This window comes from Cylas formicarius, unplaced genomic scaffold, assembly GCF_029955315.1.
Source record: "Cylas formicarius isolate icCylForm1 unplaced genomic scaffold, icCylForm1.1 PGA_scaffold_6__28_contigs__length_40554024, whole genome shotgun sequence".
Classification (NCBI taxonomy): Eukaryota; Metazoa; Arthropoda; class Insecta; order Coleoptera; family Brentidae; genus Cylas; species Cylas formicarius.
This window is the reverse complement of record NW_026844347.1, coordinates 7,955,271-7,968,717: the sequence shown is the minus strand read 5'-3', so window position 1 is coordinate 7,968,717 and position 13,447 is coordinate 7,955,271. Positions and strand designations below refer to the sequence as shown.

Below are 13,447 nucleotides of genomic sequence, written 5' to 3'. Positions count from 1 at the left end.
TTTCCTATGACTGTGAGACATTTCCAGGATATTACCGCACCGCAAGGCTTGAATTTTGACGTTTGTCAATTCTGACAGTCATGTCAGTGAATATATTCGTGTTGTTTCGCAAAAACGTACCCAAAAACTAATGGTACTAAAAAAGTATAGTATGCACCAAGTTTGGTAAACTTTTTAAGCCACTCGTTTATTAAACACTCGCTCCGCTCGTGCCAAATAAACACATAATCCTGCAATTTTTTCATAAAACTTGCAGTTTCAAAATAAAATGTAAAGCACAGCATATCCAAAAAAATATATTTTAGAAAAAGGATCTAATTGGATGCTGTCAAACATTTGCATTTTTTAGCTACACTTATCGAATATCTTATATAATAATTACAGTTCAAAAATAATTTATTAATAACCATTTCGGAACTAATTGATCTATTCATGTGTAAATTATGAATAAATACCTTCTTTCAAAACATTTTATTTAAACAATCTAACTCAAATAAGAACACAGGAAATAAGCAAGACACCTAAAGCGAAACAAAAATATACTTCCAAGGAATTTCGGTTTGCAGGACCGTACTTAAAATGCATATCTGCCATTTCTGCATTAGTGATATTTCATATGTGTACCCACTGGGTCTGAAGGGTGGCCGACACATTTTACCGTAATTCTACCAGCATCAGTCTTAGTTGTTAGTCGAAAATGCAGGAATGCAGAAACAACAATATCTGGAGTTTAAATCCATATAATTTTATGGTGTTGTACAATGTTCAAAACTTGGACGAATCCACAACACCACCAAATTGTTAACGAAACCAACTATTTGTTTATAGCATTCAAACCCAATATACAATTGCAATGCAGATTATCGTTGTTTCGTCATTTAAGTTTAGTCTAGATTAAAGTAGCATCACGTCCAGAAAATAATACGATGGCCGACGAAATAGAACGGTACAAATATTTTGCGCAATACTAGAGAGCAAAATAATTATTGTCGCTTGACTTAACGTCAGGGCAATGATAATTTCTTTGCAATGATTTATTGAAGTTAACACTTAAATTAACCAATCAAAAATCGCTTTGGGATAAGTAAAGATGTGGTCGAAATTTAGGAAAATTCTACTAAGTTTAACTTTTTTTAGTGATGAATGTTACACCACGTCTAAAATCTCTAAAAAAGTAAATCCAGGAATATAATGAAAAACTCTGATAAGAAAATTTTTTGCTGTATATTTCAACTCGAATTTAGAAATCGCGAAGTTTTTATTTATGTTGCTAATAATTATCACAGTTTCTAAAGTGGAAAGGCCTTAAATCTTGTTTTTGAAAATTTCTACAAACGTCAGAGTTGTGCGAGGATCGCAGTCGCTTCGCAATGCTCTCGAGAAGTTTTTAATATGAATTTGCGGCGCTTTTAAATTTGAGCTAGGAAGTTAAATGGCCGTTTTTCGAGAAAAATGATTATAATATACTACGCTCATTATAAAAGTTTAATGCGTCCCGTTAAAGTTCGAATGCGTCTAATTTAAATTTCAATTAAAATTATTTTAATCGCGTCCAAAGTCCAAACAAGGTTCTTCTGATCGGTATTAATTAATTATCATTAACGAGATAATTTTACTGACAAACTTCCCTAAAGAAAATAAGAAACACGGCAGGGATCTTCGCTTGTTTTTGTAAAAGATGTAATTTTTTAGATACGAGGTAAAGTTACGTTTCTTTTTAATGGAACGTCTGGTACATTTTTTTAAAATTACATTGGGCTTTTTATACATTAATCGTCTAAGTATATCATTTTAAATAAACATTTTAGAAGATATGTTCTCTACTAATTTTGTTTCACTTAACAATTTTATTATTGTTACTATTATAGGAAAAAATACCAACTAAAAAATACAAAAGATATTTTTCAATAGCTTCGGTTAGTTAATTAGCGTAAACTAAAATTTCGGTATGTCTTTGATTATAGAGCAATATGGTAAACAATTATGTCGTAATTTGGAATACTCATTTTTTAAATATATTGCAGAAGCAAATGTAGGTATTTAGAATTATACTTAAAATATTCCTAAGGAAAATATGAACGTTTGGTTGCTCTAATTTTAGACATTATAGAAAATATCTGAGTACGCCACTGAGTTCTGGATTGTACCTTAGAGAGACTTGCTTCATGAATGCTCAAAGAAGAATTCTTGAATTTACGATAAATGTGTTGCAGCTGGTGGAAATCAGTTGAAGCATTTTTTTTAAGTTACTTACTTACGTCTCTATCGACCCGCCATATTTAAAGAGACGATCAAAAGAAATGATCCCCGGCTTTAACGAAAATAATTAAAAATATATATTCTTCTCGCTAGTTAATTAAATAACCAGTTATTTCCTTTGGGGGCTAAAACTTATAGCTTCTAATTAACGAAATGGACTAGTGTTAGCGGAAAGGGCCACAAATTGGTCCTAAAATAACTAGCAAATCGCATTAGAATTCACCCTGAGTTAAACCTACAATAATATAAAATTACCATCATTCTCGGTTGATTATTACGGCATGCTACTTCCTTAGACTCCTTTTAACAAATAGTATATAGCAAATTTGTATTAGGTGACTTTTACGAGAATTTCGACCACCTCATTTTTAATAGTATATTATGCAACAAGGGTGATAAACAACATTTGTTTAATGAGTTAAATAAACGTGTTGCATACTATACTTTTTCTACGACCTTTAGTTTTTCGGTATATTTTTGCAGAAACAACACAATACATTCACTGACATGACTGTCAGAATTGACAAACGTAAAAATTCAAACTGCCTGGTAAAATGTCCGAAGGGGCTCAGATCCGTGGAACAAGGAATTCACGTGGTAAAGTGATGCTGGAGTAGAATTTACTTTAAAGAATTTGAAATGTTTATAGTGTGTCTTATAACGAATGCCACCATTGTCAAGTAAGAGTGCTTTTTCAGTATAAAAATGTATTGCTAAAACTAAAAAAAAAATGAAAACTATCTGTAAAGCATAATAATAACAACAATAATAATAATAAAAATAATAAGCTCCTGAAAATAGAAAATATTGCATACATTGTATTTAAATCAGTCGTATTGCAGGTAATTAACATTTGGATTGGCCGAAATCGATATTCTAAATTCTAAGTACGCCTATTGTAGAAAAATAATTTATTTTACTCACCTTAAGTAACAGTTGTAATAACATTTGGTCAAAATGACAGCCTTATTTTCTTTCACGGTCTTCCGAAACACTTGCTACAATTAATTTATTCCACCCAAAAGTATTTTTGAAAAAATGTCAGATATTAGAATATAAATAAGATCTAAAAGTTCAGATTTTCACGAAATTATATATTTTGACATGACAATTGTTTCGTCTTTATCAAATGTAATATTTACAAACTACCTGTAAACTGTGTACTATGTAAACCGAAAGATGACCCTAAAACCTTAATTAATGTTGTTGTAAGAATTTAAGTTCAATAAAGGAGAGGTATGAGAATGTCTTATTTTGTCAATCTCCATGGCTTCCAATAAATTTAATTTTCTACTTTTTGGGGCTGTATATAAAATATTAAAATTGTATTCAAAAATGTGTTTCATTTTGGAAAATATCATACTACATCCTTTAAGTAAAAGTTTTATATGGTGGTATAGATACGTGGATGATGTCTTTGCTTGCTTTATTGGAAAGGACAGACCATTGAATTATTTTTTAAATTACATTAACTCATTTCATAATCGTATAAAATTCACTATCGAGATTAAACAGGATAACTCTATTAATTTTTTAAATTTAACTATTACGAAAGCGCAAAACAAATTAGATTTTTCAATATATCATAAACCTCACACGAACACAGTCATACATAACAGCTAAAATCCCCTTTATACACAAAAAATTTAACTCTTTTATACACAGACTTCTTAATATGCCACTCTCGACAGAAAATTACAACAAAGAACTTAATATCATTAAACAAATTGCACTGAACAAGGGCTACAATCCGGCCATTATAGATACAATTATAAATAGAAAACAAATACAGACAACAGAAAACTCTATTTATCCGAAACCTAATACAGAACACTAACAATTTAAAACAATTACTTACATACATACATAGGAGAACCTAGTAAAAAAGTTTCAAAACATTTTTCAAAGTGTGGTTTAAAAAGAGCTTTCAGAACTAACAACACAATAGGATTATTTTTAAAAAACAATAAAACGAAATGTCCAAAATCTCAAAGATCGGGTGTCTACAGGTTGAAATGCGGATCTAGTCCTAAAATTTATGTTGGACAAACAGGTAGATCCTTCAAGAAACGCATTAACGAACATAAAAGAGCGTTTAAAAACAATAGTATAGATTCTAATTATGCTACACACTTAAACACAGAAAAACACATTTTTGACGACAATTTTGATATTTTACATACAGCCACAAAAAATAGAAAACTAAATTTATTGGTAGCCATGGAGATTAACAAAATGAGATATTCAAATGTATTGCTTAACCATCAATTAGATTTAAATACCTCTGCTTTATTGAACTTAAATTCTCACAACTTTAATTAAGGTTTTATGGTCATTTTTCAGTTTATATATTAGCAGGTAGTTTGTAAATATTACATTTGATAAAGACACGGTGTTGTCCAAACAATTGTCATGTCAAAACATAAATTTCGTGAAAATCTGAACTTTTAGTTCTCATTTATTTTGATAAATGGATTTTCATCAAGTAAAACTCACTTCAGTTCAATGTCAGATATTAGCTTTTATACCACCAATTAAGAATTTTCAATAACATAAAAGTAATCATTTGTTCTGGGTAAGAATGTTGAAAGTGCGGAAAAAATTATGAAACTCTTAAAAAACATATAGCACCCCTAAGAGACGTAAAGATAAGCAAATTAGTTTATGTGTCTGACATAGAATTATTGTAGGGAAAAATGTAATAATCAATATTTTGATGTACAAATGTAACAATTCTTTCAATTTTACGGTTTTTTTACGGTTTAAGGTAGGGGAAGCTAATGCTTCGCCATAAGCTCTGAACAATTCAACAGAATGATTAGCGAAACGTCATGCATATAAGCAATTCTTCAACCAAAGAAAATTCCGAGCTTTCATAGAAATCTCTAAAGAACCAACCAATCTTAACCTCGACTCAGGTCGCCAATATGGAAATCAGTCGTCGGAGATAATGTCGCTTTTTTAGTTCCACCTCCCTTAAGCACTATGTAAGCAGGTATAGAGTAGAATGCAAACTAGTTTCAGTTAAGGTCTGAAGAAGCCCATAGGATGATTAGGAAAGGATCAACAAGTTCTATTGATCCACAACCGATGTAGGAGAAATGCAGAAGATTTGTAAATGTTATTTCAGTAGCCAATGGAAGTTTCTTTAAAAATGTTTATTCTTTATCTGTTCATATTTATTAACACTGCATTATGCTTTAAGCCGTTTCAGAAAACTATGTTATTTAAAATTTTAAAGAAATGAATCTTACCAATAAGTTTTTTATTGGTTCTCGCACAGAAGCAAATCAGCTTGTCATAACATAAACATTAACATGCTACTTATTTGATTATATACAGGGTGTTCCAACAGTGTGTCAAAGTAATATATGTCGTTTATTATTTGTTTTAGAGAAAAATGTTAAATACAAAAGCTATAAATGAGACTAGAAGACACAAATTAAAGTAATTTTAAAGATACAGGGTGATTCATAAATAAATGTGGAAAATCAAAGTTATATTGTTTTAAATGCAATTAATGGATACTCCATTAATTACTCCTATTAATGCTCTTTCAATTTTGTTAAGCATTCCCTATACCTAAACTTAGTTTTTGAGTCTTATACACTTTTACCAGCTAAACTCTAAAAATTTGTCAAAATATGAGAAAATATCGCAATAAGGCAATAAAAATAAAAATAAATAGGTGAATTTTGTGAAGAACATGTTTCCTTTCTTTCAATTAAATTGGAAATTCTGCCTTTCTTCCTATTACTATAGTCACCATTTTATGATGACATACCCTGAGGAAAAATGCTCTTTAAATATTTGGGGTGGTACAATAAGGAATAACTTCCTAAGGCCTCATTTTTTTAAAATACAGTGAATGGGCAAGTTAACTTTTTAGAGGTTGCAAAATATGTTAATAACTATTTCAAAGTTAGGCATACTTGAGCTCATGCATACAGTACCCATCAAGTTACGAAATACTTAAATAATATATTTCCTCAACGGTGGATAGGAAGAGGTGGTCCGAATAGATGAACACCAAGATCCTGATTTAACTATTTTCTGTGGGGATATGTTAAAGACCAGGTGTGCAAAACTGCTCCCACAACAAAATAGGACATGAAGGAGAGGATAAGAGAAGTTTTTTATGTCATGAAATGCTACCGGATACTGCCCAACCATTTACAGACCGTGTTAAAGCGTGTATGGAAGTCGGCGGGAGACATTTAAGTATTGTAGAAATCCAAGTATACAGACATCGCGTTGCTTTGAGTTGCAAACATGGTTTAGGTAGGTTTAAAAAATGAAATGTTTACATCAAAAGCTGTAATTATTGTTATTTAATGTTTCTTCAGTGACATCATCAACAGAGAAATTTGTATTGTATTTATATTTGAATCCGGTAAGCTTTCCTTGAATATTAACAACCCCGATGAATCCAAAAATGCACTGAATCGCGCCAATATCACATTTGTTAGGCAATACCAGCTTAAATTATGCAACTCAAAACTCATATAAGAACCACGCAGTCACCACCAATTTTACTTGCGAAATAGTTCAACATTTTTGTCCGCTAGACGTCTCATTGAATTGTAAAATCGCCCATACAGAGAACTGCAACGTTTCAGGTTTTCAATTCCGGATTAGAACGTTTCGACTGAGTAACTGTGGACGGTCAAAAGAGGGCGACACAGTATCAGATTTAAGAAATCGATATACACGTTTGTTTTAGCTCTGTCGGATAGAGGATGCTCTGAAACACGTGGATTACTTTAGATATTCTACAATAGAGGTCGCCAAAAACCATTTTTCTCGCATTTTTGAACAGCGTCTTTAAAAAAAAATCGACGGATACAGGGTATCCAGAAATTAGCCGGTCAAACTACAATAGCATATTGGACGTCAAAAGTGAGCCCTATTTATAAACATGTAGAGAAACGCTGTTCAACGGACTTCAAAATAGTTTCTATTAATATTTCAGAAACATGTTCAAAGAAAGTTTTGCTGTTTCGGCGTTTTATTAATTTTTGCCCTGCTGAATTCGGCTCTAAAATTATGAATCTCAAATGTCGGTCAGGTAAAACTGCAATAACTTTTTCGTCGATTTACCTTTAGACTGTTTTTTTATAGGAATCCGAAAAGGGATATTCTGTTACGATTGACATCAGTCGGATGGATTGTTCTCGAAGAATGAAAAGTAAACCTTCAAACAGAATTAATAAGAATGTTATTTTGACAACTGTGGTGTTTTTTGTTTAGATTATCTCTTTAGATGATTTCAGTACCAGTACTTTCGGCATGGTGTACGAAACTAATTTACAGTTTTGCTAACAACTGGACAAATAGAGGGGGGCCCATTAATCTGAATAGCTGGACCGTCTTACTTAAACCCGCTAGCTTATTATCTCTTAGGTAATCTGTGTAATTCTATTTATACCACAGAGTAGATAGTTCTAAGAGTTACTAAAGCGAATTAATGCTCCTGGAAATCACGAGAATTTTGTTTACTGTGATGGTTTAAAATTTGTTGGTGTGTACTGTGCTGTAGTGACGTGCGGAGCGCCCTCTATTGAAAATTATCGGGGACGACGTCGACAGAAATGCCTAGTAGCCTGTTTCTTTTTGGGGACGTTGAAGTTCAATTTTATTTATTTTGTTTTACTTTGCTCGGCTGTCGTTACGACCGGTCCATGCAATTTGTATTTGTTTTCCTTCCATCTATAGTTTTACAAAGTTTGTATTTGCTTTTCTGAACCTGGTGTGTTTCGGGTAGAAATACATCCACCATATTACGTTTGGTGACACCATCATCGGAGAAAAAATTCCCGAGTAAAGCGTAATTAGTGGTTGTGTTATCATCTTTTGTGATGTGAAGATTGTGAAAAATAAGACAGAAATAACACGTTATGATAAAATCAATTTTTATCGCACTTAAAGTGTAATGTGAAAGTCTGGATTTTGTAGAGGGCGCAGCGTTATTCAAAGCAGAACCTGTAATATTAACTGGATCTATTGCAGGAACCCATAATTTAAAGAAATAATTTTTGCATCAAAGACTATTATTAGGATAATTGTCATTTAATATTTCTCGAGTGAAATTTATCAACTTGTTTTGTGATTGGATTTGAAAGCCGTAAGCTCTTTGCTTGCAATTGCTAGATAATCGCTGACATATACAATTAAAACGACTTGGTTCAGAATAAAAATGATACAGCTAACAAAATTCAAAAGGCAATCTTGAAATACCAGTCTAATAAATAATGCTAAAACCAGTACTTTAAATGTCTCATCAGCACAAACAAAACAAAATTGAAGGTTAGGACCTGCTTTTTCTTGCTTACACGATCTTAAAAGTTGTATCCTTCGATGATTTTTCTTCCAATTACAGTATTTTTCTTTACATAAACTACTTAATGATCAATTGTAAAAGTTAATTTGTTTAATTGTGTTTTTTTCGTGTCTGTCGTAGAAAAAGTATAGTATGCAACACTCTTTATCTCACTCGTTTATTAAGCATTGACTCCGCTGCGCTCCGCTCGTGCCAAATAAACTCTTGAGTCAAATGCCTTCTACAGCGCTTGTTGCATAATATACTATTATTAAACACTAATTCCAGATTGTTATAAAATGTTAATAAAGATTTCTCATAAAAATTAAATAATTTGCAGATGGTACAACAATGAGTCGATTTAAAACGTCCCGAATCTGCTTTTACTACACCGGCAGGCTTAAGTACTCGTCCAGTAAAATGGCACTTTCGGGACATGTTAGGAAAACTACAATTTCCATTATCGATAAACGAGTTCGGGATGTGTTCATCTTTTACTGTAAGTGATAATAAATTAAGTGTACAGTGGTACGCATTTTATGATGTCGGAACCTTTAGACGAAAGAAAAGATAAATGGCGAGTGTAAGGGAAAACCTTTCTTTGACCGGGAAAACTACAATTCCCGAGAGAGCAAATTTCGTTTGAGTGCCAGAAATCTTGTTTGCGAACAAGGATATCGTTTTTCATCCTTTACACGAATTCCGAATTTACCCAGTGAAATAAATAGCGGTCGCGTGGAACATAATAATCGAATAGATCTTCCTCAACGAATGACACATTGAGGGAAATTATTCAAGCGCGTTTGAACGATTAGTTAAAATCATCTAAGGCATGTGTAGGCATATCCCATGAGGGTTGATTTATATGGGAGCTACACCAGAATAAGTAATTTGTATAATTTGCCAAACCCGTGGAAAGTATTTGGTCGACGTTCCGAAATTATAGTCAAAGTTTGAGCTAACTAAAGTCTGTTTCTCAATGGAGAGATTTCGGTCAGTACAACCAAAGTTAATAGCTGTCCATATGCGTAGGAAGCAAATTAAGATTGGGCAATATTCCAGGCCAACGTAGCCTTTCACTTATGTGGGTGCTATGAATCTATATGATCAACAACAATTCATTCATTCATAAAAGGAGTTGTATTAATGTTCTACTAGCAAATGAGGGAGAATGTGACGTCTATTAATCTGTAATAAATTGTGTATTATTTACTTTTTTCAATAGACGGGTGTTTCGCAATAAACTGTTTAAACTTTAAATTTACCATTTCTGAAAATAACCCACAATAAAGAATGACATCATCTATAGGATGGTCCGTTTATGTTGGGACAGGACCTCGTCTCACACTTGGTATATTACTTTAATTTTGAATTTTATACAAACTTCTAGACACATTTTGTGTATAATATCCTATACCTAAGTCTAACCTAAGTCTAAGATTTTTAATTTTTTACGCGGAAAATGATGTTTGCAAGACATAAGATATTCTTCAGTCGGAAGCATTTGTTGTTTCAGTTGAGTAAGTTTTGTTGTAGACAAAGGACTCGAATAACTGATTTCATAAGAAGTTTAAATACATGTTAATACAGTGTACGCGAAAAATAAGATTATAAATGAAATTCAGAAAACTGCGAAAAATATATATTTTTTAAATGGAGACTACCTATTTTTATAATCTTGTCATATTTAACTTTAAAAATGAAATTTTATATAACGTTGTATATGAATATGAAATATTTCCTTTTAAACATTTGTCTATGTCCTGGTACCACAAAGTTCAGTTACTGTAAGGTGGTTATGATGGCATTTAAACAAAAGAAGTGCTAGTAAGCTGCCTCCTTGGACGTGTGGTTTGTTGTTGATTACTGTCAATATTCAAAATTTTTTTGGACACATTACTGATTTATTTATTTATCGTTTATTAATTTCATTTATTCGCTTGCTTGCGTATCATGTTTACCATATAGATAAAATAGATTGATATGTTAGAAAGTTACATATCGAACAATAAAAACCGGACCCTGGCTCTTAGGGATTATATAAAAAGATCTTCGACAGGATTTACCAACACTTTAGAATGTATGGAATCTTGAAGAAAGAAAAAAAAGGGTCGTCATATTTTCAATGATGAATAGCAACTTAAAATTTTGTTGCATTTTGCAGAGACTCCTGAAGATTCAACCCGAAATCTTCAGGTGTTTAGATCTAGATGTCAAAAGAACGAAGCTTCGAATGTGCCTTCCAATAAACAACTGGAAGTCCTATAAATTCTGTCCAGTTCAGAAATTAGAGCATCAGATTAGATTTTTTTCAGAAAATATATTTGCTAATATTATTTGGATAGATGAGTCCATATTTACAACCTCAACTAAAATTGCCCATTACTGAAGCAACAAGAATAATAAAAAAAACATATGGAGGTTACAGGATCAGGTATAACTTCTGTCCAAATATGGTTTGCCATTTGGAGGTTCAGAACAATAGGTCCAGTATTTTTTGGTGAAAACTTAAATTCCCAACACTACTTAGAGATTTTAAATATTATCCATCCCTTTGTCGCAAATGAAGAGCCTGAATGGGAACGACGAAATTTAATTTTGCAGCTGGATGGCGCTCCTTATCACAGAAGTCAATAAATTTGCCCCTATTTAAATGCACATAGAGAGTGGATTGGGGAGAGTGGTAGTTACGCCTGGCCTCCAAGGAGCCCCGACTTAACTCCTTTGGATGTTTTTCTATGGGGTACACTTAAAGCTTTAGTTTAAACAAACCGTCAACTGTCGAGGAATTTAACCGTCGGATAAGAGAAGGTGTCGGATATTTAAGCGGGACTGAATCTGTTAGAAATTATGTATTTAGAAACCCTTTATACTACCAAAGTAGATACATATTGAACAACTGTTACAATAATTATTATCCTCGGTAAGGTATTATTTTTTTATTGATGGTTCGTTAATAAAATATTGACCAACGTTATCGTGTATTCTGGGTCTTATCCTCTATAGATAATACATACATATATATATATATATATATATATATATATATATATATATATATATATATATATATATATATATATATATATATATATATATATATATATATATATATATATATATATATTCTCACGTATTGATTCACGGATGGAAAAATGTGATGACACTATATTCCGGGATATCATCCGTTCGCTCGTTGAACTCCGACTGGAATCCTGCATCCGACTGGAATCCTGCAGACGTTTCGCCAAAATCTCACTTGGCATCTTCAATGCTCGCGCTCCGAAAACACTTCAAACACTGCTCGTTGAACTCTGGAACGACTGGAATCCTACATCCGACTGGAATCCTGCAGACGTTTCGCCAAAATCTCACTTGGCATCTTCAATGCTCGCGCTCCGAAAACACTTCAAACACTGCTCGTTGAACTCTGGAACGACTGGAATCCTACATCCGACTGGAATCCTGCAGACGTTTCGCCAAAATCTCACTTGGCATCTTCAATGCTCGCGCTCCGAAAACACTTCGAACACTTTCGTACGTGTCCGCACGAGTGACATGGACGCGCGGCCTCTGAAGATGCCAAGTGATATTTTGGCAAAACGTCAGGCGAATGATCCTACTCCAGGGTCAAACAACGAACGGATGAACACCCGGATTACCACCAATACACATAGTTTCATCCGTGAAGGACTAAAACAAAACATATATATATGTATATATATATATATATATATATATATATATATATATATATATATATATATATATATATATATATATATATATATATATATATATATATATATATATATATATATATATATATATATAATCTCATCACCACCCATCACAGATACAAGCAGTGGCAAATACATTAATTGCTCGGTCCTTCAGGCTCACAAACGAGAGGGACAGAGCTGAAGAACTGAAGAAAATTAATACGTCTTCGACAAAACGGTTACCAAGGGCGCATTATCAGCAAGGCAATCAGTAAACAACAACAGCCACAGCAGAGAGTGCAGGACGAGACCCAACAAAGATCGATCGCTGTCCTGCCATACATCAAGGGGGTTACTGACAAAATCGGCCGAATATTACGGAAACACGACATATCAACGGCATACAAACTTGATCATACCATCGGAGCAATACTAAGAAACCCAAAACAAAAAATGACTCTGGAAAACCAAGGAGTATACAGTGTAGCATGCGGATCGTGCAGCCTGACGTATGTGGGACAGACCAACAGAAGGATTTCAGCCAGGCTCGAGGAACATCGTTTAGCCATAAGAAACAAACAAACAACATCTGCTTTGTTTCAGCACCAACATCAGACAGGCCATAAAATTGATTTCGATACTTGCAAACAAATAGCTAATATTCCAGATTTTAGGACTAGGATTATACGAGAGGCCATCGAGATAGAAAAGTCCGGACACCTGAATACGAGAGACGACGCTCTGCATTTATCCAATACGTGGAGAACGATAATCAAACAGCAGAGCGATACGCAGCAGCCAACGGGAACATCGCAACTACAATCGGGCGAAATTAACCGACAATTCGGGGGGCGGAGCCACCTTCCCTCCCTTATTTATTTATTTATTTATTTTATACTTATTTATATATTATATATTGTTATTAGTTCTTTGTTATTTGTCACATTACTCTTGTCTTTGAGGTTTACAATGGATGACCCTGGGCCACAGTCAGTAAAGTCTGTTTATTGCAAAATTTACATTCCTATTCTGGTTACGAAAACCTTTGGGAATCCTAGAGCAAGCCGTCAGTCATGTCAAACTCTCTTAATCCAGGTTGTAGACCAGGAATATCTAGAGCAATTAGCTCGATGAGCAATGCTTTGGG

The 13,447-nt window shown here is 33.1% G+C and overlaps 1 protein-coding gene and 1 long non-coding RNA gene across 3 annotated transcripts in view; one reads left to right on the top strand and one right to left on the bottom strand.

Moving 5' to 3' along the window:
* LOC132702882 (metabotropic glutamate receptor 2-like) overlaps nucleotides 1-13,447 on the bottom strand; it is a 410,472-nt gene that overhangs the window by 395,913 nt on the left and 1,112 nt on the right. The window lies entirely within an intron of this gene.
* On the top strand, nucleotides 6,991-13,148 carry LOC132703856 (uncharacterized). 2 transcript variants are annotated; one of them, XR_009619174.1, is made up of 5 exons: nucleotides 6,991-7,158; nucleotides 7,232-7,327; nucleotides 7,381-7,447; nucleotides 7,510-7,662; nucleotides 12,476-13,148. It is a non-coding gene; the product is annotated as an uncharacterized LOC132703856 (long non-coding RNA). The 2 variants fall into 2 exon arrangements; XR_009619175.1 differs by having other exon boundaries at nucleotides 7,214-7,327.